Source organism: Strix uralensis, chromosome 1 (genome assembly GCF_047716275.1).
Source record: "Strix uralensis isolate ZFMK-TIS-50842 chromosome 1, bStrUra1, whole genome shotgun sequence".
Lineage (NCBI taxonomy): Eukaryota > Metazoa > Chordata > Aves > Strigiformes > Strigidae > Strix > Strix uralensis.
The window spans coordinates 28,470,545-28,496,557 of NC_133972.1; positions in this window are offsets into that span (position 1 = coordinate 28,470,545).

The following is a 26,013-nucleotide window of genomic DNA, read 5'->3' on the forward strand; positions in this document are numbered from 1 at the left end:
AGAATTCCCATATGGAGGAATAGATTAATTCAAAAGTGTCAAGTCTTATGAATGAAATCCAACAATGATATACAATCTCAGGACACAGGGATTTCATCCCAATATATTATTTCACCAACCCACCTATAAAAAACATAATTGATGTGGGATATCTACAGTACAGATACTTTCTCAGGAGACTTTATCTATCCTTTCTGGAAGGCTAGGAAAGGATAAACCTGCAGGAAAACACCAGCAGTGGAGTCATTTCATTTAAATCTACTCAACTAAAAGTTAGACATCTAATCTAAACAAATTGTCTAGCCTCTGTCTTAACAGCATGTGTTAGACACTTCTAAAGCGTAATTCATCTCATTCTAAGTAGGAGTCTAAGACAGGTAGAAACAATTATCCTCTGAAAGCACATATTCCCCATATGTAAACATATATATATATTTGACTATACACAGAATCTCAAAGATTATCTTAGGTTATGCACCTGCCAGACAGGTGACTAAAATTAAATGAGATGTTACCACCGTGGGAGGGAAGTGGTAGTTGTCACACTGTCCTATGGAACAGCAATGCCAGTAGCTGACCACATGGGCTCACTGAAATTTGTTGCTGACTCTACTCAGCTCGGCCATGTCAAGCTGGGAGTTCCTAAGTGTGCATGAATCATGGGGATTCAAGCCCTTTCAAGTTCGTTTCACAGTGGAGACAAGGGAGCACACCAGCAATTGTTAGCAGGATTGATTCCTTCTAATTTTTTCATGATCATTGCTTACTTGAGAAATTAATTTGTAGCACAGTACAGAAAGAGGTCATAAAAACAATATGCATGTGTAAATTTTTCTTTGTGTCTTTTTTGTCAAAACACTACATATGTAACTAACTTTTCCCAAATGTCTGATTGAGAACATCAAGTTGTCTTGGGGAAGCTGTGTACATTAAGGCACTAAAGGACTGATACCTACTGCAGAGTAGATGTATATGACCTTGTAGACTCATTAAGATACTGTCCCTTCTTTTTTGCCTGTGAGGTTGGACTAGTTTTCTAACTCTTCCATTTCCAGAGCTGACCTTTGACTTCATTCCCAGTACATTTACTGAACATGCATATATCTTTGTAAGTTATACTAGCATTAATGCTATCTGTGATGATGGGGGTGATGACAATAAAACTGAATTTATTTTTGTATAACTGCCTTGTCTGGATCTTCTCCCTTAAAGAGAGAGCTCACTATCTTTACAGCAGCACAAAAGTATAGTCTGTGCCTACTAATGTGGAGCAGGTGAGGGCCAAGCCACAAACCACAGGGCAGATCGCTGTTAAAGGATGCACAGCTCAACTAAAAAAATTTTGACAGTTTACAAATCTACAAGATTCCACTGTTTGAAATAGTTTTAATAATAGGTATTGTTGATCACCAAAATCTGGAAACTTTTCATCTCTGACAGTAATTGAAGGGAAAGAACAATATGGTCAATGTCAGTTTCCATTGCTGTGAGTGTTTCTGATCAAAACACTCTATCTACACTGTAATTTGTTGTGAAGTTTTGATCAAGGACAAGACTGCATCCCAGAGAAACTGTTTACAATAATGATACAAAAGCATTATTGACTGTTACAGATTTGGAGTTTCTGAATTTGCTGTTAAATTAGCATATTCAGCCCTCTCCACTTTCCCACCAGCTGACAGATTTTTTAAGTCTTTGTGATTTATGTCCACATTGTTTGAATCTGCCTGACTTGAGTTATGAGTCATATTTGAATGAAGAGCCAGCGAGACTCCCCTTTGTACAGCCACTTAGGCAACCTAAGAAGACAGGAAAGGAGAATGGTGAAAACCCACAAAGTGCTTTTTGGGCGCTTCTTGCACAAAATCACACGTTTCACAGCTTCTGTATTTCACAGCATAGAGCTGGCCTGGAACTCTAAGTGGCACAGTGCTATATTCAAATTGACATCCTTCTCAGTAAATAGAACAGTGCCAAGGAATTCTTCTATGGTCCCAAACTCAGTGGTCCATACTTGGAGAAGGATTTGGGTCATGATTTTGGCCCCAGCCAAAGCACTCTTCTAAGCAATTACTGGGCATGGAGCAGGAATCAACACAGACCACAGAACATCCCCAGTGGGTGCCATCCTGTCTGGGAGACTAAGAGCATTTAATAGTAGAGACACAGGCTATTCCGTGCTAGCTGGTCTGAAACAAGAGACCAATCAAGGTGTCTTCAAAAGTTATAGCCTGAGGTCCATCTTCATACAGCACTGGGTGCGAGCAGAAAGTTTCTCCTTCCTAAAAGAGAGAGGACTTTTGGTTAGTTGATATTTTCCTACTTATTGCAAATGAAAATCATACCTCACAGTGGGAAATTGTGGCAGGACTAGCCTTAAATGTACACTTGAAAATGTAATTCCTGCATCTAACAGAGCTGGTCTACTTCCCAATAAACTCAAATACAAGGAAAACTAACTCATTGTCATAGAATAATCTCCTGAGTGCATCCACTCAATGGGCATCTATGGGCACAGAGACATTCTGAATACTCGAGTATTCAGCCAATGTATAACCTTTCAGACATCAAGGGATTTTCAAAAAAAATTAAAGAGATGCTGTCTCACAGGGTGATAAAAGTTTACTGGATTCATCGTCTTGAACAGCTTTAACACATATATTGATGGCACCAGTGATTCAACAGCACTGAATCTCCAACATGATCACCATTTAATATTTTTAAGATAATTCTGAGAATTATTGAACACAGTCATTTCTGAGGATGAATCTGAAGGCTAGAGGTGAACATAAATACAGATGTTACATCTTCATTCATATCTCCATCATATTTGAAAAGTCATGACAGTCTGGTGAAGTTTCTGCTGGCTGGAAAAGGGGAAACATAACCCCCATTTTTAAAAAGGGAAACAAAGAATACCCAGGGAACTACAGGCCAGCCAGTCTCACCTCTGTGCCCAGAAAGATCATGGAGCGGATCCTCTTGGAAACTATGCTAGGGCACATGGAAAAAAGGAGGTGATTTGGGACAGCCAACATAGATTCACTAAGGGCAAATCGCGCCTGATGATTTTGGTGGCCTTCTACAACAGGGTTACAGAGCTGGTGGATAAGGGAAGAGCAACTGACATCATCTATTTAGACTTGTGCAAAGCTTTTGACACTGTCTCACACAACATCCTTGTCTCTGAATTGGAGAGACATGGATTTGATGGATGGAGCACTTGGTGGATCAGGAATTGGTTCAATGGTCACACTCAAAGAGTTGCAGTCAAAGGCTCTATGTCCAAGTGGAGATCAGTGATGAGTGGTGTTCCTCAGGGGTTGGTATTGGGACCAGTGCTGTTTAACATTTTTGTTGGTGACATGGATTGAGGGCACCCTCAGCAAGTTTGCCAACGACACCAAGCTCTGTGGTATTGTTGACACGTTGGAGGGAAGGGATGTGCCATCCAGAGGGACCTGGACAGGCTGGAGAGGTGGACCCGTGCAAACCTCGTGGAGTTCAACAAGGCCAAGTGCAAGGTCCTGCATGTGGGTCGGGGCAATCCCAAGCACAAGTACAGGCTGGGTGATGAGTGGATTGAGAGCAGCCCTGCAGAGAAGGACTTGGGGGTATTAGTGGATGGAAAAGTGACTATGAGCAAGCCATGTGTGTTCGCAGCCCAGAAAGCCAACATCAAAAGAAGTGTGGCTAACAGGTCAAGAGAGGTGATTCTCCCCCTCTACTCCGCTCTCATGAGACCCCACCTGGAGTCCTGTGTCCAGCTCTGGAACCTCCAGGCATAAGAAGGGCATGGACCTGCTTGAGTGGGTCCAGATAAAGGCCATGAAGATGATCAGGGGCTGGAGCACCTCCCTTATGAGAACAGGCTGAGAGAGTTGGCGTTGTTCAGCCTGGAGAAGAGAAGGCACTGGGGGGACCTTATAGGGGCCTTACAGTACTTAAAGGGGGCCTACAGGAAAGAAGGGGTGGGACTCCTATTACCCCTAGCAATAGGACAAGGGGTAATGGTTTTAAACTGAAAGAGGGTAAGATTTAAATTAGATATAAGGAAGAAATTCTTTACTGTGAGGGTGGTGAGACACTGGCACAGGTTGCCCAGAGAAGCTGTGGCTGCCCCCTCCCTGGCAGTGTTCCAGGCCAGGTTGGACGGGGCTTTGAGCAACCTGGTCTAGTAGAAGGTGTCCCTGCCCATGGCAGGGGGTTGGAATGAGATGATCTTTAAGTTCCCTTCCAACCCAAATCATTCTATATTCTTTGATTCTGGTCAAATGATTTCCTGTTCCATGGTACAAAATTCCCCACATTATAAGACAAATTAAACCATCAACATGATATGCTTTCAAAAAGTTCTTGGATGCTGCCAAACTCTAAAATATTCTTACATAAAACAAAAAATAATATCCAATGGCCCATAGGTAGAAGTATTGAAGAAACATTGAAATCTGTTTATGACTACTACTCTAGGCAGAATTCTTTGTTTCACCTTATTTTATCTATAGGCAGTGTTGTCCTCAAGGAACCTGCAACAGGAAGTTACTACAGGCAGTAATTCTTCCATCTCTGACTTTCTTATCTGAAGACTTCTTTAGGCCAATCTAATACCATCCTTTACAAGATAATATTTATGCAATTTCTCTGGGAGAGCTCTTGAGTAAACATATGCTAAAATATAAAGAACAGGTTTAGAAAAAGAACTTCTTAACTTTACACAAACAGGAAAACAAAGGACACAAACAGTTAAAATACCCAGTCTTCCATTTGCCATCTTCTGATACTGGCTTTGCCTATACAGGACTACCCTGACAATAAACAGCTGAGCTCACATGCAAATGTTCAATGCTCCTGAAATGTTATGACTGCCAGTCCAGTCCTCATGAGAAAATGAATGATAATGAACCCGCACAACATAAAATAACAAGAAAATTCCAATCACATCTATTATCTTAAGGAGGCAACTAACTGGCAGAAAGTGTGGATGCCACCACTTTTAACAGCAATAAATCTTGTCTGTAGAGATGAAAGAGCAGAACATGTACGAGTGTCCTGACCTTGCTGAAAATAGCTCATTCCTTCCTTCTGACTGCAGTACTGAATTTTAAATAGACCCCCCTAATTTTCTTCATATTTAAAGGGCTTTCTAATTAAAACAACTACTCAGGGAAAACTGACAAGTCCCAAAAAAGTCAATGAGTCTAATGTGCAAAGTAAAGGGCCACCAATTGTCACTATATTTATCATGTTCAGTGTAAAATAAATGCAAGAATGACTGACTTCTGTTCAACTCACTCTAACCTATGAAAGCCTTCCAAAACAAAATTCCTAAATTATCTTTTTCCAGTAAAAGTCAGCTTCATACCCCTTTTGAACTAAGCATGCCAAAATTCACATGAAGAATTCACTTTTGTAAATGTTTAAGGACACTTCATCAAAACCAATCTACAGTCTCATAAATACAATCTCCAGCTGTATGTCAAGTTAATATGCAATTAGCTATGTACCCATATGAGTTTGCTTGTTGGGCACCTGTGCGCTAAAAGCACTTGTGCATTTTTATGCCCATGGATGTGTGTGTAGTGCAGGCAGGGGAAGGAGATTTGCTTTTCAAACACTGAATGGGCAAAGCAGGACTAAATTCACAAGAAAACTGAATAGCCTTTGAAAATGCAGCCCGCATAATTCAATCAATTACCTAAATATTGGTTTGATTCCTTCTCTGCATCTGTACTTTGTTCAATGTAACAAATTCCTTTGGGAAGATTCTTAGCTGCCATGGAAAAAAAGACAGGACAGGATGTGCGTATCTCAGCAGGGACATGATGCTGGGAAGGGCTCAGCTGTCACAACCAATTGTTCTTGGTTTTAAATCAACTCTGCTGAAAAACACTTCGGTCCCTTTCAGAAATAAAAGACAACTTAAATCGTTAAGTGTTTCAGAAGACAAAAATGAACTTTGATGCAGCAAACTGCAGGGAAATATTTTTCTTCCTACTGACACCTTATTTACTGCTCAAGAGGTATGGATGTTCAATGGGAATGTAGAAAATAATTGCAGCAACCTCCTTGTATGGTGCAATCTCCACCAGCATACATTGGAGCACATTCCAGTTTTTTGCTCTTTTAAAGGTGTGGCTAATTCTCAGGGTTTCTCTCAGGGAAAGCATTTTCAGATCTCATGCAGCTGGGAAAGAACATGCTTCTTAATTTTGGTACAGAAAGGTGTGGTGATGAGTTAGATTTTTCAAGGAAGAGCAGAAGGGTGAAGTACCAGCAGAACCCTGCTTTTTCCACCATGTATCAAAAAATTCCGGGTATTCCCATGACAACATTACAGAGGATTCTCAAATTCTGCTTTGTTAGGAGACGAATCACTATTTATGTTAGATGAACTTCCGTGTGCTCAACATGTTAGCTGATTATGAAAAAATTGCTCTAACCACACTTGACAAAACACTATCAGTGCACTGAAATTAAGAGAAGAATAACTCTTGCTCCTTATTATTGAGAACTAAAACACTCTGCAGGTCTTCATAGCTAACATGACTTTGGCTATTCATATTACAAACACAAAAAGGGAATATACAACCAATACTCTGTCAGCATGTATACTGTGTCTGCTATCCTCTATTGCCCTGAACAGACTAAACATAATCAGAAGTTAATTTACCATGAAAATCTTAATGATATTTGAAATCATAGATAAATGCACTGAAAAGACAACAATGAAACTGTCACAGTAAGAAAATATGCATAATAATAGCATTAATAAGTCATATTCTTTTAAATGCTCCCTATTAACATCTGCAATCTTTTGCTGCCTTTTAGAAGTATGCTGTTGGATTTAATTTTTAATCTTGGCTTTTCTCAGTCAGTGCTTCTCAAAGACTTGGAATCTCATCTTTTAGGGAGATACTTTTAAAAAAAGACTGTGTCCTTTGTTACCCTTTAGCTAAATATCATTGTGTGTGTCTACATCCTCTGCTGAAGTGAGTACCAGATATTTCAGGCAACTTTTTTTTTTTTTTTTTTCCAAAATTGGCTTAAAATTTGTGATGTTTGAATTTAATTGGAACCATTTAAATCATGCGTGAGGGAAGGAACACTGAGAGGTTATGAAATGCAAGAGAAGCAGTTAAGTATCACTTTCTTTGTGAAACTCTGCCTCAGAGCAAAAGCGTATTTCCTGCCTCAGTTCCTAAATGGCCAGAATAACTGGAATTCATGATTTCTCTTTTCCCAGCCCAATTATATTGCTGAAATAATTCAGTGATTTGCACCAGGAAATCCACCATCACTTTCCATGAGAGAGTCTCACGGAAAGTGGCACACTGAACATATCGGAGGGGAATCATAATAGACAATCAACAACACATAACTTTCAAGTGCAGTTGGATGGACAAGAGTTAGCCTGACATAGAAACTAGTGAACCCTTAGTGCATGTAAAAGAGACATCACTGCAATTTGACTCTTCTATGATCACTATCAGAATAGCTTGTCGACTTCTGTATTTCTACTTCAGCAATTAAGTTAAGAAACTGAGAAGGTGGTGGTGAATGGTAAGAGCAAGGATATAACTGTCAGAGTTTTTCACAAAGAGTATATCAAGTATAAGGCTAAAACATGGTACCATCAGACCAGACTTACCTACACAAATAATTCAAGGGGCTGCTAATTGTAATAGATCAAAGTACAACACAATCCAATGACCAGCACAACAAGCTTCATAAACTCAAAACAACAGCTTTTTTAAAAAAAGTGAGGATAATTTGTCATCACCTCTTTTACATTTTAGCAAATCTGGTATATCATTGTGATGTTTAAATTAATAGTGGATATTTCTCGCTCTTAAAAAAAGTTCCAAGAAATAATTACTTCAAGAAAGTTTTCTGGGTTATATGGAAGGTCAGGATAGAAGACCAAAAAGATTCATTCTGGTCCTAGAGTCAAAGTATGAATTTATCAACATTCATAGCTGAGATTAACATAGCAATAATCTTAATCAGATTGGAAAACCAGTCCCAAGTGTACTAATTCATAGAACTTGCAACGTATCCTTAAATCCCTCTGATATAAATGTAGTTTTTGGACATATTTGGTACCAAAAATCAGGCCTTAAATTTATGCACTAGGACATTCAAATCTACTATTTATTTGCACTTTGATTTTCAAAGAAAATAGAACATATCTGCCGGATTGGATACACAAAGTTCATGTTGATGTGTTTACATCCATCTTAACCTGATTTTATATCCCAAAACAACAAGTATTTTCCTGAGCAGCAGAACTACTCAAGAGAGGTTTCCAGCAGATTTCTCACTTTAGTTGTTGTCCCCAGCTCCCTCTCTGATTTACTCATTTCATCCGCAGTACTGGAGGGAGCACACCAGAGAAGACAAAAGAAAGCCTAGATGTGTGCTGACAGGCCCACTGATGCTCACAGGCTGGTTGGCCAGCCCACAAACGCCAAACTGCACAGCAGCCAAGTTTGCCACTTTTCCTCAGTGTGAGCACTAATTGCATCTCTTTCTTCTACCTAGATTCTGCTTTTGACAAAAATTTTAAGAACGTAGGTCTAGCTGACATTTTTCTATCCACAAGTTTAGTTGCAGTTGGCCAAACAGTTTAAATGTTACGAGGAGGACTTGACAGACAGAAAGTCAGTATTATCGTATAAGCTTCATTTCCTTAGGAAACCAGGCTAAAAATTTAAATGGGGATTCAAAGCTTGATAGCGCCCTTTCAATAAAAAGAATGGAGCAAGACGATATGCTTGCTTTCCTGACAGAGGAAATTGCTAAAACAGGCATTTCTTCTAGTTTAAAGAACAGACTGTAGTGTTGTTTTTTGCCCAGATGCTGTCAGAAAAGGTCATTGACCTCCTGGTCCAATAACAATAAGTAATAGAAAATAAATTACTGACTATTTACTAGGGTGATTCCATAGTATCAATCCTTTAACCTTCAGTTTTAATTATTAATTATAAATTAATTAGCAACCAGGAGTCTGCAGCTTGTCTGTTAGGTTTAATTCATTTGTTCGTATCCTTTTTATCTTGACTTCTTGCTGTCTGTTGCAAAAGCCTAATGGTGTTACCATTTTTATTCTCATCTCACAACACTTTTACCCATGGTAGTGAATCTTGCAACGGATGTGATAGGTAGAATTCCAACAGTTTTGTCTGTGCCTGCAGCTGCCTCACATTAACATCACCAAAACAGATGTTGAATTTAATCACCATCAAGAACTTCAATGTATGAACCCACATGGAGAAAACAAACATGTGGAAGATCCAAGGATATATTGATCACAGAGAGTTTCAAAGCACTGGGAAGACCACAGGAAGCATAATAATACAACATCTAGGAATTCTTTCTAGGGGCTCTTTTATACAGTCCTTGAAGGCCAACATTTAAACTTGTCTCCTTCATCCTGCACTATTCACAGGCTCATCTAAAAGCTGGTGTTGTCAGGAACAGTGACCCTAAACATACAATTTATATAGAGAAGCTTTTGTGCTCAAACACAGATGTGAACAGGTTTATATACATCACAGCCCTAGCAAAGGATGATTGTGAGACACTGCAGGAAGTGCTGTTTTCCCCTTAGCAGCTGTTGTTCCTTGATTGAATGTTAGCTCAGTCTCAGGAGCAGAATGTGAGTCTTGTTCACGACTCTTACTCTGTCTTCTGAAGTATCCATTATACCAAAACTATGTAGTGTAAACCAATGGAAGAGAATGGTTGCTATTCACTGGTGTCCAAGTGACAAGCTCCACCTGTCAACCACTGCAGCAGCAGGGACCAGCAGGATCAGGGCTTCTCTGAGAACAGGGAAGAGCTGGGAGCCAAGGAGGACCCCAACACAATGGGGACCTCACCAGCAGAATGTCCTCCCACAGGATCTGAACAGTGTCAGGATGGCAGTCCCACTGACACCCCCAGACAAAGGCATGGTGACGAATGACATCCAAGGTCCAGTCAGGAGTAGGAGAAGACGCAGATCCAAGATCCATCGTGTAGGCATGGCCAGAAGCAGCACAGGCATATCTTAGAGAGAGCATGGCTTTGGAAACCATCCAGTAAAAAAACAATCCATAAACCAAGACAGCGGCAGACAAAAGGGAGCACAAATACATTTCTGATGGAGCTCAAGTCAGGTCTGGATGTTTGCTGGGTCTAAGCTCAAATGGAGCCCTGGGGCACAGGCAGGGGTTGTGTGTGGGGGGGTCCCAGCTGAGACTACTCAGGTTAATCACAGTCTACAGGTGCCTTACAGGCCCTGACATGCAGTTTGCATAAAAAATAACAGAGGAGGGAATTCCTGCCAAAGCTGTTAATTTTGCACTAAAAGATAAAGGAACTGAAAAACTGAGGTTTTACCCAGTATTTTAAACCTGGGGCTTGGGAGTTTTAATGACAAGCACGTTCCCTTCCTGAAAGAATACATTCCTGCTGTGAAAATGTTCTTTTAATCAGAAACCTAGTTTTCCACAGGAAGCAATTTTTAATGGAAAACACTCTAATGGAAAATTTTCTTTAATGGAAAAAATCAGCACTTTTCAGTGTGTTGGAGGAAGTGAAATCCAATTTTTTTTCTAGGCTTAATCTTCATATTGTGCCATTGTGTTTGAATCTTTAGGACCCACAGGGCTCATCAGTGTTAGCGTCTTGCAGTGAAGAAGATAAACTACACATGAAGGATGCACTATGGAAAAGATGTCTCATTCCCCAGTGTGTGATTTCCTCCCTGCTACCAGTGAGAAGCAAGATACACTTGCCTCAGTCTCTGCTGATGAGATGGTACTTTAAGGAGGATTAATGCAAGTGAAATGATGGAGGGGAAGGATTTCCTGCGATTAGATTTATTTAGGTGCTTGGGGCATTGAAAGCTGCTGTTGAGTCAATGAAAAGTTGGATTTCTTAAATCAACAGCAAAAGAGATGTAGCACCACTCTGCTGATAAACACAATTAGACTTGTGTGTAATGCAGTTAGGGCCTCAAGGCTTTCAATTGATTTGATTGACATTTGTACTTTATTTGGGTCAGCTCTTAGAGGGTCTACAGCAGCTGAGGCTCCCACTGACTTCAGTGGGCACTGTGCATGCTCAGTAACCTTCAGAACTTGTCCTTTAATTTCTATTTTGAAGTATACTTTAGAGCAATTATGAATGAGACATGTTATTCTGCTACCCTTTAATTTCCCCATCAGCATCATACAGGCTAAACATCTTTCTTTGACATCAGCGAGATAGAGAGATTTTCCTCCTGTCAGACTCACTACATGTGATGCTGCTCATTGAAGGCATCTGCCTTTAGTGCAAAGAGTCTGTGCAGACATGGAGACAAATGTCTGTCAGAGGCAAATGTTCATAAACACATAGGTGCAGGGAGAGCACCACTAGTTATATCAGTGCAGTAGCCCAGTGGCCACATCCTGGTTTTGCGAAACCCTTTTTCAAAGCCTGCAGTCAGCACTCAGCTGGTTTGAACATCCTAATATGGTCATAACAGAATTACCTACCTGAAACACATTATTCATCCCCCCATGGGATAGACAGGAATGCTTTGTGGTAGCAGTCAGCTCTTTGGAAAGCCTCAGACATAAGTTCTGCCTTGAGTTATGCATTTTCATAATAACTGCAGTCAAAAGAAGAAAAAATTACTGAATGTGATAGTTTTTGTCAGGTAGAAATTTCCACAAGAAAATGTTCCGGTTTGGGAATTAAAAAAAAATAATCATAAAATGATAATTCTGAACATATTTAGCAAGGCAGAAGTATTAACAATTTTCAGCCACTTTTGGTTAGCCATTTTAAAATCATAAATTCCTATTTTTTAATAAAAACTACTTACTCATTATTAAATTACATTAATCATGAGTAAAAGAAGAATGAGAAACAATATCATCTACGTGTCATAGAAACATAGAATGGTTTGGGTTAGAAGGGACCTTTAAAGGTCATCTAATCCAACCCCTCTGCAATGAGCAGGAACATCTTCAACTAGATCAGGTTGCTCAGAGCCCTGTCCAACCTAATCTTGAATGTTTCCAGGGATGGGGCATCCACTGGGCAACCTGGTCCAGTGTTTCACCACCCTCATAATAAAAATTTCTTTCTTATATCTAGTCTAAATCTACCCTCTTTTAGTATAAAACCATTACCTCTTGTCCTATCGCAACAGTCCTTACTAAAAAGGTCTGTGTAGAGTAGAAAAAGAGAATTTGTTGTTGGTGATCCACTCCCTTCTTAGTTTCCCTGCCCACTTCTTCCCACTCCCCAGTCAAGAGCATAAGAACTGCACAAGCACATCTCCCACCACAGAGGGAGTAAGATATTTACCACCTCAAATGTGCAATATTCTCTTGTCATTCCTACAGGTGTTAAGGAATGACCAGGAGGGATCCCTAGGTTTTCCAGTATTCTTTTCATATTCACGAACACCTCTTCTCATGCACATATTTAGGACAAAGATCTATTCAAAAGGAACCAGGCAGTAACCAACATCTATTATTTTGATTCTTTGTGTGAGCAAGGGGAGCTTGTAGGTTTGGTCCAGATGTTTCTGACTGTTGTGGAGGAACCAAAGATTTCTGACACAACTAAATGCATACAGAAAAGTTTAGAAGAGACCATTTTGTTTGGTTTAAATAACATTTAACACTATACGGTTCTCCAAAGCCTTTCATGTTCATTCAGTTTGAGAAACATTGCCTAATTGATCATAGAGATTGCCCTAACTTGTTATCTGGGAGACAAGCTGACGGGTCTGGGGTTAAAGCACTTTGATGAAAAATTATGATCATTCTGCATCTACCACCGTGATTGTTCCATGAATGCAGGCAAGAGCTGAGTTTGCAATTCAAATACAACATTCACTTTAAAATGTTTTATAAAAGACAGAATGAAGGGCAACTATCACTACCTATTAATTTTTTTAATGAGCTTATGAATTTTAAAAGGCATTTCATGGAAGAAAAAAGCCCACAACAACAATCATTTATGTGAGATTAAGGCTCAGAAACAAATCAGAAAATTAGAAAATAAAAGTTTAAAAGCACAGCCCTTTTTATTTTGTTCTTATATACTTACTGCTAAAATAGTGGTCTATCAGTATAAACTCTTAGTGAACTGATACAGCACATAATGCAAATTGGATGTGAATACTGTGGAGAAAAAGGCAAACAGAATTGTCTGCAATTCACATGTTTACAAAATGATTCACACCTCCTATTTATCTTCCATTTCACATTTAGAGTGCAAAATAAAAACCTAAAAAAAGAAATAAAATTTTGCCCTTTATGAAGGAAACTTTTAAAATTATTCTAAAAATACATAGCAACCACTTAATGGGTTTTATACAAGCAATTGCCACTATCCATCAGATATATAATGAAAGCAGCATTAGAAGCTAATGTAAGAAAATCAAGACAAAACACAGCATTTTTCTATCCTGTGCTTCAGGAAGAGCTGTCTGCATTTTCAGGGTTTTCCAGATCGAGGAGCACCACAGACAGGACAGCACTGCACTGTACAGTGTTGGTGCTCAGCAACGCGCCCTGAGCACCTCTGCTCTAACTTCTTCTGCTCCTCCCTCTGCTATCAGTATCTGGCTGTCCAAGCCACTGGCCCTGGAGTCTGAGGTTCACATTTCCTTAAACAGAGGAGGAGTCCCTCAAGGCTCAGGTGAATGTGCAAACCACCATTTGCTTTTCTATAAACTAGCTGGTTAATTGGAGCCAAGGACATTGATAGTTTTAAGTCAACTGCAATTGCATTTTTTGGTGGCAAAATTATACAGACAAAGAAAATTTGTCATGTGCTGTTTTAAGAAGATAATTTACAGAGACACCACCATCTCCTGCATTTTAGATGCTTTGATCCTTTCATACTCAAAAACCAAGCATCTGAAGTTGAACAGAAATTAAGATGCAAAAAAGTAGAGATTAATTTCAAAAAAGCAGCCATATCTAAGCTCATAGAGCATAAAAAACAAAATTAGCATAAGATTTTCCCAGTAAAACCTAATGATGCTATAACTTGGCAATGAGGACAATACTTAAACATGTGTTATCACTTTTCCAAGTGATTAGTGAAGAAGCTACAGTAACCAGCAATTTGTTGAAGTTGACTTTTGTTCTATTGTGTGTAATTACATGGTCATTATTGGTCTGGACAGCACAGAGTTTTCTTGATAAAATTAAATCATGTAGATCAGACAGAAGGATTATGGCATTTTTCATGGTAATACTGCAATTAATGATAAAGAAATAGCTTTATGCCTTCTAAGCGATGCCTTAGGTCAGGCCTGAGATATTCAAGCCACTCAGAAATATATGATAACAAACCTTGATCTTTTCATATTATTACACAGGGAAAGTCACCATGATGACTGAGAATGCAACAGGCATGGGTAGTACAATCCAAAGAGTGGAAGACCTGAATATAAAGCAATGTTGGAACACTACTGTACTGAGAAACTTAATTTTAAGTAATTCAGTCAAAACCACAAGAGGAATGAGTATCTCCTCAAGAAGGAGTTCCGTACACCATGCCAATAAAAGGGACAAATAAAATGGATTTATAAAATTAATGATTAAATCATCCAATCGAACATGTCCATCTGGTTATATCAGTTACTTGTGATGTTTTTTAAACCAAAGATTAATCTAATTTTTTAAAGGGCAAAAGGCCCTTTATTATGCATAGATAATATACCTATACCAGGAGAGCAGGCATTCACAAAACTGGATTTAGTTTATGTTCATTCACAATTGACATTAAGCCTGGAAAACAGTGTGTTGTTCACAGTGAAAAGCCATAAGAAATGATTCAGTTCAATAGATTGCCCTCAGGAACAGCATAAATTCCTGCTGTTTGATAAAGTGCTACAAGGAAAGCATAAAAGGAAACCAGTGTTATTTGGATTCAGATTTCCAAGAGAAAAAGTGATGCAGAACAGCAAAGTCTTTTACATGAGATACCCTGAAGTCCTTATACAGTTTTATAGCTGAGAAGATGAGAAATGACCATTACTACAGGGTCACATATACCAGCAGGCTCGAGAGAGAGAGGGAAGGCTTTTAACTGACATAGTTCATGCTTAATGACCCTCCCTTTCTTTGAAACTGGCTGCAGAGGCAGACGTGTCAAACATTTTCTCTTGCAGCTGTTGAATACTAAATCTGTTTTCAGACGCTAGAACTCCAAGGTATGTTTCTCAGTATTCACTGGGTTGTTATTTTTGCTCTTATTCTTTCTGTAACATCTTGCTAAGTGGTGTAACTATCCTCAAGACAGGAATTTTTGGCTTGAGCTTGGGGCCACAGAAATCTGCAAAGGAAAAGATTCTTCCATTTATAAGAAATACCATCATCAAAACAGGAATTTATTGGTAATGGGTATGTCCAGGCCACTGAAATGGCCCCTATGTTCCCAGGACCTGGCATTCCTTCCAATGCCCCCTCCTCACAGCACTGCCTTGGGGAAAATTTTTTTTATTTCTCTGACAGATTCATATCTATAGATATCAGTGTCTATGATGACAGGCTTTTTTGTGAATATGATCCTGAGCTCTTTTGAATTAGCGTGTTGTTTAGTTTTCCACCAGTGTACCCAGCTGCAGAGATGAAGCCCCAAAAGATCTTTGAAATTTTCTGTTATTAAGGCACAATATGATTTCCGTTTTACCAGCAATAAATGAGACAAGGGTTTTATCTCCAGCCCTTGTCTGCAGTTATTTAATACTTCATTACTATTTGTATATACACCAAGAGCATTTTTTTAATCAAGAATCCAGGCCCCACTGTGGTAAGTGTTGCATAGAGGTGGTCAGAAGAAACATAATTTTCACAAGTATTGGTCTTTAGTGTGAGCATCTATTTTCTGTAATGTCAGGGTATGAAGAGGTGCCTTAATATGGATTTAAAAGCCAAACTTCAAGCTTGATAGATAATTTGCTAATAGCTTTTAGCAAAACTTCAGAGTACAAAATAAAAGCGTGCACACGCACCCACTGCACTGCTCCCTCTCTCTTTAAATTAAACTACCTTTGCTACAAAATCCAGATTCACTGCCCTGGTCCAGTTTTGCCTACATTACTAAAAAGCCCTGAGCAGTGTCTTCCAAAGGCTCACTGCTGTTCTTGCAGTCTCCGTCAGGTTTTTCTTAGAAGGATCAGAGATACACACTTACACAAACAGTCTGAGCCACCTAAATACACACAAATGCAGCTTGCAACCTTACTTACCTGAAGAGGCACTAGCAGGGGAGACCTGTTACCCATTTCAGCCTGGAGGGCGAAATCTTTTCCATGTTTAGGTCAGCTGCATGTTCAATCTGTAGGATGTTGGCTTGCCCCTGCTGCAATGTCTAATATCCTGTAAGGATATCTGGAAGAAACAGGCATCAAGAAAAAGACATCTTCTCTCTCAGCTTGGACATAGAGCAGAACTGAAATACAAACTAATTAAAGGGTTTTCTGCCCACATTTTTCTGCTTACTTTCCCAGTTTTGGTCTTTGGGATTTTTTTAATGAACTCATACCCCAGTGCTGCCTTTCCAGCTCTCTCTTAGCAGGAGCACAGAGATTGCAACATTCTTATCTCTGCAAGGTGAGGGAGAAGGTGCTCAGCAGTGCCTGTCTATTGAAAGAATTATATCAAGGTCTCTGAGAGAAGAACCAAAAGTAAATGAAATATCAAAGTGATGGAAAAGAAATTGAGAGAATGTCTCTAAATATTTTCAAGAAGCAGTGAAGAACTCTTTGTTCTGCTCATAGGCTCTTCTGTTCTGCTTCATATGTTGCTCAAGGGTTTAAGGAGAACTGAAGACCTGTGCTACCCACATACCTGAGTACCTGATGCATGGGAGTGAATGTATTTGTCTTTTTCTCCCCTCTTCATGTGCTTGCATGTGTATTCCTCATAGTTCATATACAGAAAAGTAACTTTAAAAGAACACTGAGGTACAAAATCAAGCACTGTAAAATTAGGACATGCCAGGATTATTGATGCACAAGAAATCTTAATTCAGGCCATTTTGTGTATACATTAGGATGTGGTTTTTAGTTACAAGCTCATGTACTATTTCTTCCACAGGGTGTCTGCCTTGTTCAGTGCAGACTTCTTTTTATCCACAAGATTCAGCATGTGGCCTGCAGGCCTTATTTAAACCACACACCAAACGCTGTACTGAATACAAAATTATGTAATTTGTTCCCTGGGCTCCACAAAATCTGAATACATGCATCTTCATGGCACCTTTCCTGGCAAAACTGATAGCACCTCCCTTACAGGAGGAGAATTAAAGCATGGAGATTAAGGCCACTGTTTTCTGAGCCTGCCCAGTGCCACATAGGTTCTTGGTCTCCATAGTTTTGGCACCCCTGCCACTGACTCCTGGTTCCTTCTTCCTACACTGCTCTCAGTAGTTTCCAATTTAAAATTCAGTGAAGAGCTAGAGTTTCTCATCATAATTTTTGTTTTAACATTACAGAATGACACACCTTCCCCAAACTGTATCTCAGACTCAGACAAATCATTTTGGCTGGAACTTGTCAAACAGGGAAAAAAATACCAGTTCCCCGAGGGACACAGAAGAGACTCAGCTGGAACTGTTAGTCAGGCAAAATTACTACTGATAGACAAGGTGGTCTATAAATACCTCACATAAAATGATGTTGAGGGACCAATCCTGTGGCTGTAAAACCAAGTATTCAAAAGATAGGAGCTGCCAGAGTGCAGGAGCTGTGTACAACCTTAAGTCAGCCCCACAACAAATCTGCTCGGAAAAGCCTTTTTAGCTGCCATAATGCTCTCCTTTACCCAGATGTTACAGCTAGAGATGCATACACAACCAAGCCATTTTTTCTACTGCAATACATGCAGCTGCGTGAAGGTTTTCACTTTAAAACAAAGTGTTGGGATTTTATCATCATTTACTGCCTGCTCTCATTTTAGCTGCTCTGTTTCCTCCTTCAGTGATCCCTGTGGAGAGCTGCACTTGCACAATCTCCTGTGCTTTGCTAATAGGGGAAGCCAGCAAGGAAAGCCACCCCTGGCCTGCCAAGAGCCATGTTCCCTCCATGGCTTGGTAACTGACTAGGCAGCAGGGAGGCGAAACTGCAATCCAAATGGTTTGTCCCTTTCACATCCTGAAAAAACATCCTGAAGAGCTTTTCCAGCTCTGCCACCTTCAGAATGAAATGTTTCATTTTTTCAAGCATTGTAAGTATTATCTTTAAAAATAAACACTGGAGAAACTGCAGTAGATTGCCTGCTGTTATTGATTCTGGAAGGACTGAAGCACTACACACCAACAGTGCAATAGCAATTTAATGTTCATTAGTGTTTAGAGCAGTTTCTCAGTAAGAAGATTAAGAGGTCAGGAAATCCACTGAATTTTTCTTTGTTTGAGATTCAAGGTAAGAAAATGCATGCAGCATTTTCCTGTTCAGATTCTCGAGGAGAATGATGGGAGATAAGACATCCCCTTCAGGACCCACAAATTCTTTTAAAGGACATTTTAAAAATAAAATATTAGGCTGTGAGGGTGAATCTTGATAATGCAGCCTTACAGTATCTCTTAGAGGAAACAAAAGGAAAGGTGCAATGCTGCTACAGCTCAGAAATTGCTTTACTATCTGACTCACACTTGGAGCAGAGCAGTCTCCACTCCTGGCATCTATCACAAAACATCAGAAGAACAGCACTGAGTTACAATTTTAAAATTACAATGGAAAGAGGCTATTATTTCCACTTTGTAGGGCTATGCTAGAAGCCAGCTCTCTGCTATCTAGAATAGCTATTTTCCCCTCAGTCTCAGAATGTGTCTGTTTGGGGCTCATTAGAGCATAATTTCTTTTTGTCCAAATATTTTTGCCTCTCTAGAGTTGCAAAGAACAGGACTGAAAGAAATTCAGCAACTTTTTTTCTGTTGGTTTCCCTACTGATATATTTGCTAATACAGTAATTAAAAGCAAATTACACTCCTCTATAGCTACAGAAGTAATTATGGGCCATGTCTAATAACAGTTGCCAAAACAACTAACAACTCCCAAACTATCTCATAGAACACTTTCTCCCCTGTGGGTCTCTAACAAGCTCAGCATCTTCTTTCTTTTCCCAGCCAATCTCTTTCAGAACTAAATGTAAAAATCCAAATACCATCCTCAAAGCAGAGCTGGTGTCTAAGGTTTTGGTGTCCTCTGGCTCCTCCTTACAGATCAAATCTTAGCTGATGGCAGAAGGTGAGATGCCCCAGAACACAGGACAGGACAGGACAGAACAACAAAGCAACAGCGTAAAGCCTTGAACTCTGTGGCAAGCTGCCTTCTCACTATGTTTATCCAGCTCAACACTCCTGATCTTCTCTCAGCCCTCCATCATCCCACACCACCCCTTCCTTCTCTTGCTTAGTTTTTCAGCATTAACCAGGCAGGCCAACCAGTGCACAGATGTCCATTCTTGAAGAGTTCAGGTGTCTCAATAACCACATTTGGTAGGAGACACCAAACTGGTAATAGGGCTATACCATGATGTTACTGCAATCCTGCCCTGTAACAGAACTGAGAGACAACAAGAGACCACCTTCCTGAGCTTCCTCACTCTTTTCCAAAGAAGCCACCATTTCTGTTGGGTCCTTTCTAGACTTCTGCAGAGCAAAGTGCTGCAAGTAGCTACCAGGGATGATTGCTGCACCTGTGGGGAAGCAACAGTCATTTGTGGTTATAAGATGCAAGCGTGTCACAGCACATCCACAAACTCAAGGGACTAGCTCCCCTCCTGTGATGCAAACAGCCTCTCTGGAACAGTGGAGATCCTACTCTTTGTTTCTCATGCTCATGACATAAAACCCTGCTTTTATGTTTTCCTTAGTGACTTTTAGCCTAGGCGCTAAAGACTGTGGTCATTTGTTTCCTTATAGCAGACACAAGGCGTTACCCAACACATGCCATAAGAATGTGCCGAAGATAGAAGCTGTAAAGTATTTCAGGTGCTGTATTAACACTGAGAAAACCAAGGAAGTAAAAAGCAGACTGAAAGACCAGTACTATAAATTTATTTCATAGGATTTCTGGCTTTTTAAACCAGATTTAGTAGATACAGTATCTTACCCTTCTTTTCGGTCAACATTTCAAGAGAAGAAAAAGTTTCATTTGGGCAAGTTTACAGTCGTTTTTTATTTCCAGCTTGTAGTGTCTTTTATCTCACATCTGATTAAGTCACTTAATTCAAAGATTAGCTGTTAAGTCACATTTAGTGTCAGTGAAATGTGTCCGAGTAACAGTCCCAGAAAGGGATCTAACCCTCTGTACATCCAGCCTGCTAAGGAGCCATCTCTCCAGATGAAACAGTTACTGGCTTGGTGCAATGCACTTGGGTTTTGGCTGCTCTCATAGGATGCGCTACAAGGCTCTTCACTTGGATGGCAACAGGTACAAAGAAAGGGCCTAGGTGCTGTGCAACTCTTGCTAAAGAAAGGACCTCAGCTCTCTTTTCAAATCCCTGCCACACGCAGGCATTGAAGGACTGAAGTATTTCTCAGTTCTTAGATGAAAATATTTCTACTTTTGATGCAACCACCATCTATTGGAAAGTAGCCCAAGAAAGTTGACAAAAGCTATTAGAAATTAGAAAAAGCATTTTTGCATTACTCTTTCTCTATTCTTTAAGGAAAAAAAAAGTGTTGAAAAACATCTGCCCATGTTGTTGGTTGGATTTCCTCTGCAATAATGAGCTGTGCAGACCCATTCTGGTCTGGCTTTTCTCCAACAATGCATCTTAAATTCATCTTAAAGCAGGAAAAATTAAGTTATTTCACTGGAATAAGCCTGGAGTGACATGAAACTGGATCAAATCATTGCATGGGCTTTTTATTCTTTTATGGATTAGTTATGTTGGTATAGCTACTGTTACAATATTTGGGACAGCCCTTGTCTCATTGAAGTTCAGAAAACTTTGACAATCATTGCAAGAAAAGGAAGAAGTGTTCTTGCTCTATCCATATCACTTTTTTTTGTAATTAATATCAACTAATACGGTTAAGGACATCTAATATCCATCTGCCAAGGGAGCAGAGGTATGTAACTCCATGAGGCCGTATGTGTAGTAATTTTCAGACCTGGCTTAGGCTCTACTGTTGGTAACAAGTTTCCTGTGTTCATAGGGATTTCATTTCTTTTACATTTTACATTCTGAGTATGCAGTATTTGTTGCAGTGGCTTGTTTCATGATCCATCTTCCCTCTTTAGTACAATTTAGTACAATTCCCCAATTTATTTGGCTCTAGAGTCAAATTTATGTCATCTGTTTTGCCAGACAGCAAAAGCACAGTCTCATACAGGCATTTAAATCAATCAGATCATATAATCTCAGTCCTGGGGAGTCACTCTATTAAAAAAAATTTATTACCAAATACAAAAACATGTATATGTAGAAATAAATCTGTAGCTTCGGTACATATATCAGCAAAGGCAGGCAGATCAGGTAGCAATAGTACAGTGTGAAAAAATGTTTTAAATTAATGCTTATGCTATCTGAATTAGATTTTGCAGCACTTCTGAAAAAAGAGTCTAACAAGTTCTTCTTAATACTCACCATTATATTTTTGCTTGTTTCGTTCTACCTTACTAGGACTGCAGTCCTCAGGGATATGATGCATCTGGAAGAACCCGTCATAATGTCCTACCCAGGTTGTTTTTCAACCCTAACACTTTAAAAGCCCTTAGAGATGCACTGAGAGACTTCTGTGACTCAGGAGTCTGAAAGTCTCACAATTCCCATCTATGGCCTTGGTGTTTGTTGAAACTCTTCAAATGCATTCTTCTAAAAATCTACCCTTCCATTGCCAGCCCATCCTTAAAACCCAGCAGCAGCTGTGGAAGGACCGACATTCTCCTGTCCCAGGCACAAGGCCCCAGCATCACCGTTGCTTGGGTCTGCAGGGTTGCAGGGAAGAGTCCCGCAGGGCAGGCAAGGGCAGGTACACATGACTGAAATCACAGCAGGGAGCTTGGAGAACAGTTGCCCAATGGGCCTCTGACTTGGTGCTGCTCAAATAAATACAGATTCACCTAGCACATAATTTTCCCTTTAAGCATACATATAGGCTAAGCTATCGACCACATTTGAGGGAGAGTCCCAGCAACACCTAGAAACTTAGCATGACCTTATGTTCTGGATGACTGGAGCAAGAATGAGTGCTTGTCCCAGCAGCGGACATCCTGAGCCTATGCACAGCACGGTTGTTCTGAATCTGAGCAACTGTAGAGCTAACATCTAGAAATAACCAGCAGAAATAGAGCTCAGCTTGCTAAAGCCTGTTCTCAAGCCATTCTTAACTTTGCAAGGTAGACAAGGACAATGATTATAGAACTGGACGCTACTCCCTTGCATAAAGTTACACACATACTAGCTATTGGCAGTAGTATTACTTTTCATTTTGTCTCTCTGGTAGCAATAAAAGATTCCACAGCAAAGATAAATTTGAACTGGAAGAGGTGCAGCAAAAAGCTAGTAGGACTATTAGAAGAAGATTCTAGGAGTACTTGGCATACATATCAGCAAAAGAAAGTCTGGGCAGGGATACAAGAGATGAATAAACATCAGCAATTATGCATCTAATGAACCTACAAGGCTATATTGGCCCAAGAACAAAAGGATATAAACCAAGCCTGACTAACCCAGGCTGCAAATTAGGAGAAGGTTTCAAACTCTCTCAGCGGTGTAGTTTTGGAAGGGCTTTTAAAAGGAAAAGTGCAAGCAACACACAACGCTGGGACTGAGAAATGCTTCACCACCCGTGGCACATGGGGCATGTGGAAGTACTCGCTACAGACTGCTCCATGCGGGGGTCTAACTGCTCGAGACAGGGGACAGATAGCTGCTTTCCTGTGCCAAACCCTGCTGATGAAAACTTTTATGGTCAAGGACTGAAGTGATCTCAGTTTTTGATAGGAGCAGGAGCACAAAGGAGTCAAGGTGAAAGCTTCACTAAGAGTGTCTATATCAGGGTTCAATTTACAGTTTACAACCCTTTTCTATTTTGGACTTACTTAAGATGCATAATTAGCACTCAGCCTGACAATGTGTGTGCCAGCCCAGTGATTTAGATTCAAAACATAATTACTTTTCTTATACTGTTGAGGAAATAAAACAAGGAATAAATTTGGTACAATATTTCATTAAAAGAGCATCTGTAAAGGTGCATAGTTATTGATATTGGACTTGATTCAGTCTTGGCATAAACCAGTACCACCAGGGCTGGATTTGGCCAACTCTGTTAACTATTTAGTGGTAATTGGTTTACCCTATATCACTGAACATGGCAACAACAACACAACTGAATAATGTTTTAAGCCTATGGGTTCAGGTCAAGCCTGACCAGACCATGAAGATGGGGAAACAGATGCTAAGTCATCATGTGTCATCTTATAGCAATAGTACATTGCAGAAGAAAATTGTTCACCGCCTAACCAGCCTCTCAGATCTCCTGACAAAAATTATGGTAGACACAGAGCAACACAAACATTTTTAGTTTTACTACAGAATGACAAGGAGCTTTTCTGCTTTAAGCTACCCACCTTTCAGCTGCATACCTACAGATAAGAAACAATGGAGTCCTTCCAGGTTTACATCAGTGTAACTGATAGCAGAATATGGACACTAAAGTAAACACATTCTGCATGTCAGAAATAATAAACACCTGAGAGCGAAGATGTATTTGAGGCACTCCACAGAAGAAAACTTTCTGAATGAAATGTATCTGAAAGAGAAAAGACTTGAATGGAAAAGGAGTGGAAAACTAATTCAGGAAGAAGGCATAAAAGCTGCAGTTTTGGGAGAAAAATATTTTTTAAAAAAAGACCAAAATGACAGATAAGTTCAGAGTGCAATGTGAAGGAAGAGAAAAGGCAAGGTAAATAAGGCCTAGAAATCACAGAGAGGGACTAGAACCTAGAAGTAAAAGCAGCCAGCTTAGGAAAGGTTTTGCTGGCATGAGCTCAGCAGGACAGGACTTCGACAAGAATTGAAGGAAAAGAGGAAAGGGTGAACGGTCCATGAGCAGAGGGAGATGACACCCTGCCCCAGCTGGGTGACGTTCAGATTTCTCTGTGGGTGAACCAGGTGACAGGAGATGCCCCTTCACTAACCTGTCCCAGGGATTTAAAGGCTGTACCATACCTCACAAGCAAGCAAGATTTCCAGGATGCTGGTCACATATCTCACCCCACTCTCGTGCTGGTGATTAAAGCAAAGAGTCAGAAACCCTGTCATTTGCTGACTTAAGGCAGCTCTGTTGCAGGAGCTGACTTGGGTCTGACCCTCTCAGATAATCACCCTTGTTCACAGGAACTGGGAAGTGATGCAGAAGGTCCCAGACTGTGAGATGGACCCACCCAAACAAGTGTGGGTTTGTTAAGCCTGGAGGTATCACACAGACCTCTTTCCCACTTGTGTGACAGACAGTAAATCATAGTCTCTCACAGTCAGAGCGATACCCAGGTCAAAGAGGAGATTAGATAGTACAGCCTGCTCCTTCATGATTTATAGGTGAAGCGCTCCGCGCCAGTACAGTGAGGAGGCAGCTTTGCACTGTGCATTGTGATGCACTGGCATGAGCTCGGGTGGAGATTGGCAAGAGGAAAGCAGAAAGCTATTATTTTTAAGATTGTACTGTTCTAGGACTACAGCTACTCTGCAAATTGAATTCATATTGATAATATGTAGTAAGCAAACTATTTTTCAGAAAAAGAAAACTTCCAGTCTGTTCCCAGCTATGTAGAGAACAGTACCATATTTCAGAACAGTATTAATTTCCTTCTCCACCCTTAGATTAAAATAGGATTTAATTCCATGACCAGAAAAAATACCATTAATAACTCTGGCTTATTCCTTGACACTGTACCTAATAAAAATATACTGGCTGATTTTTGTGTTTTTATTCTGTCTGTACCACAGGTACATTTGGGAACCGGAGTCAAAACATCTTCTGACACTGATCAAATAAAGCTATGCTATTTTACAGTTATTACATGCCATGGGGAAAAAACAAAACAAAACAAAACAAAACCCAAACCTAAAGCTTTACTTATCAGTTACCTTACCCACGGATTGAGTTTTCAAGGACTGACTTAGGAAACCACTTTCCCAGGTCCCTGGAGACTTTCTGCTGGCCAGAGTAGGAAATTACTACAAGAGAAATGTATAAAGAGAAGGAATGAAGGTTTTCCTTCTATAATGCAAATATTGCCAGTGACTACAGTTCCTGAGGCTAGAGGTTGCAGGTTAACGAAGGGCTTGAAACACAGCTCAAAACTACTAATTACTTTAAAAAAGAAAAAAAAAAAAAAGAGGGAAAGAAAAAAGGAAAAGTAATGACTCTGTATTATTTTATCACAGGTAAATGTTGCTATAATGAATGTATCTGCTTAGCTTTAGTCCCTTTGCCACCACAATTTCTGGCCACAATCCAATTAAATTCTGCAGGGTAAGATCTGTGACTTCAGCAAAGTAAAAGGCAAGCTGAGCTAAATGATGTCCACTAAACCACTGGAGAGAATTCACTTCACCCAGAAGGAGAGAAGATTACAAAATGTTAGAAATTTAAATGTAGTTTATACTTGTAGATATATACATACATGTTTTGTAAAGAATTTGAACATTATCAGAGTTAAGCTTACAGGATTTTAATTGAAGCTGTGACATTACACTACGTATTCAAGGATGGATGCTCCTGCTGAACCTATGACAGTGATGAGCTGTACTGATAACAGAGCTGAAAAAAAAGTAAAGCTGTTCTCTACAGGTACAGGCATTGGCAAGTCTGTGGAGAATGAAACCCATATGAGAAAATGGCTTTTACCTGATAATTCATTCTCCTGCAAGAGGAAACTCCTACCTCTTGTAGGTATAGAAGCACATGACAAAAAGAAAATCTTTTGAAAATTAAAAGACATGATTCTTAAGAGTAATTGCATCAGGTTACACTGAGATATTTAGAAATATT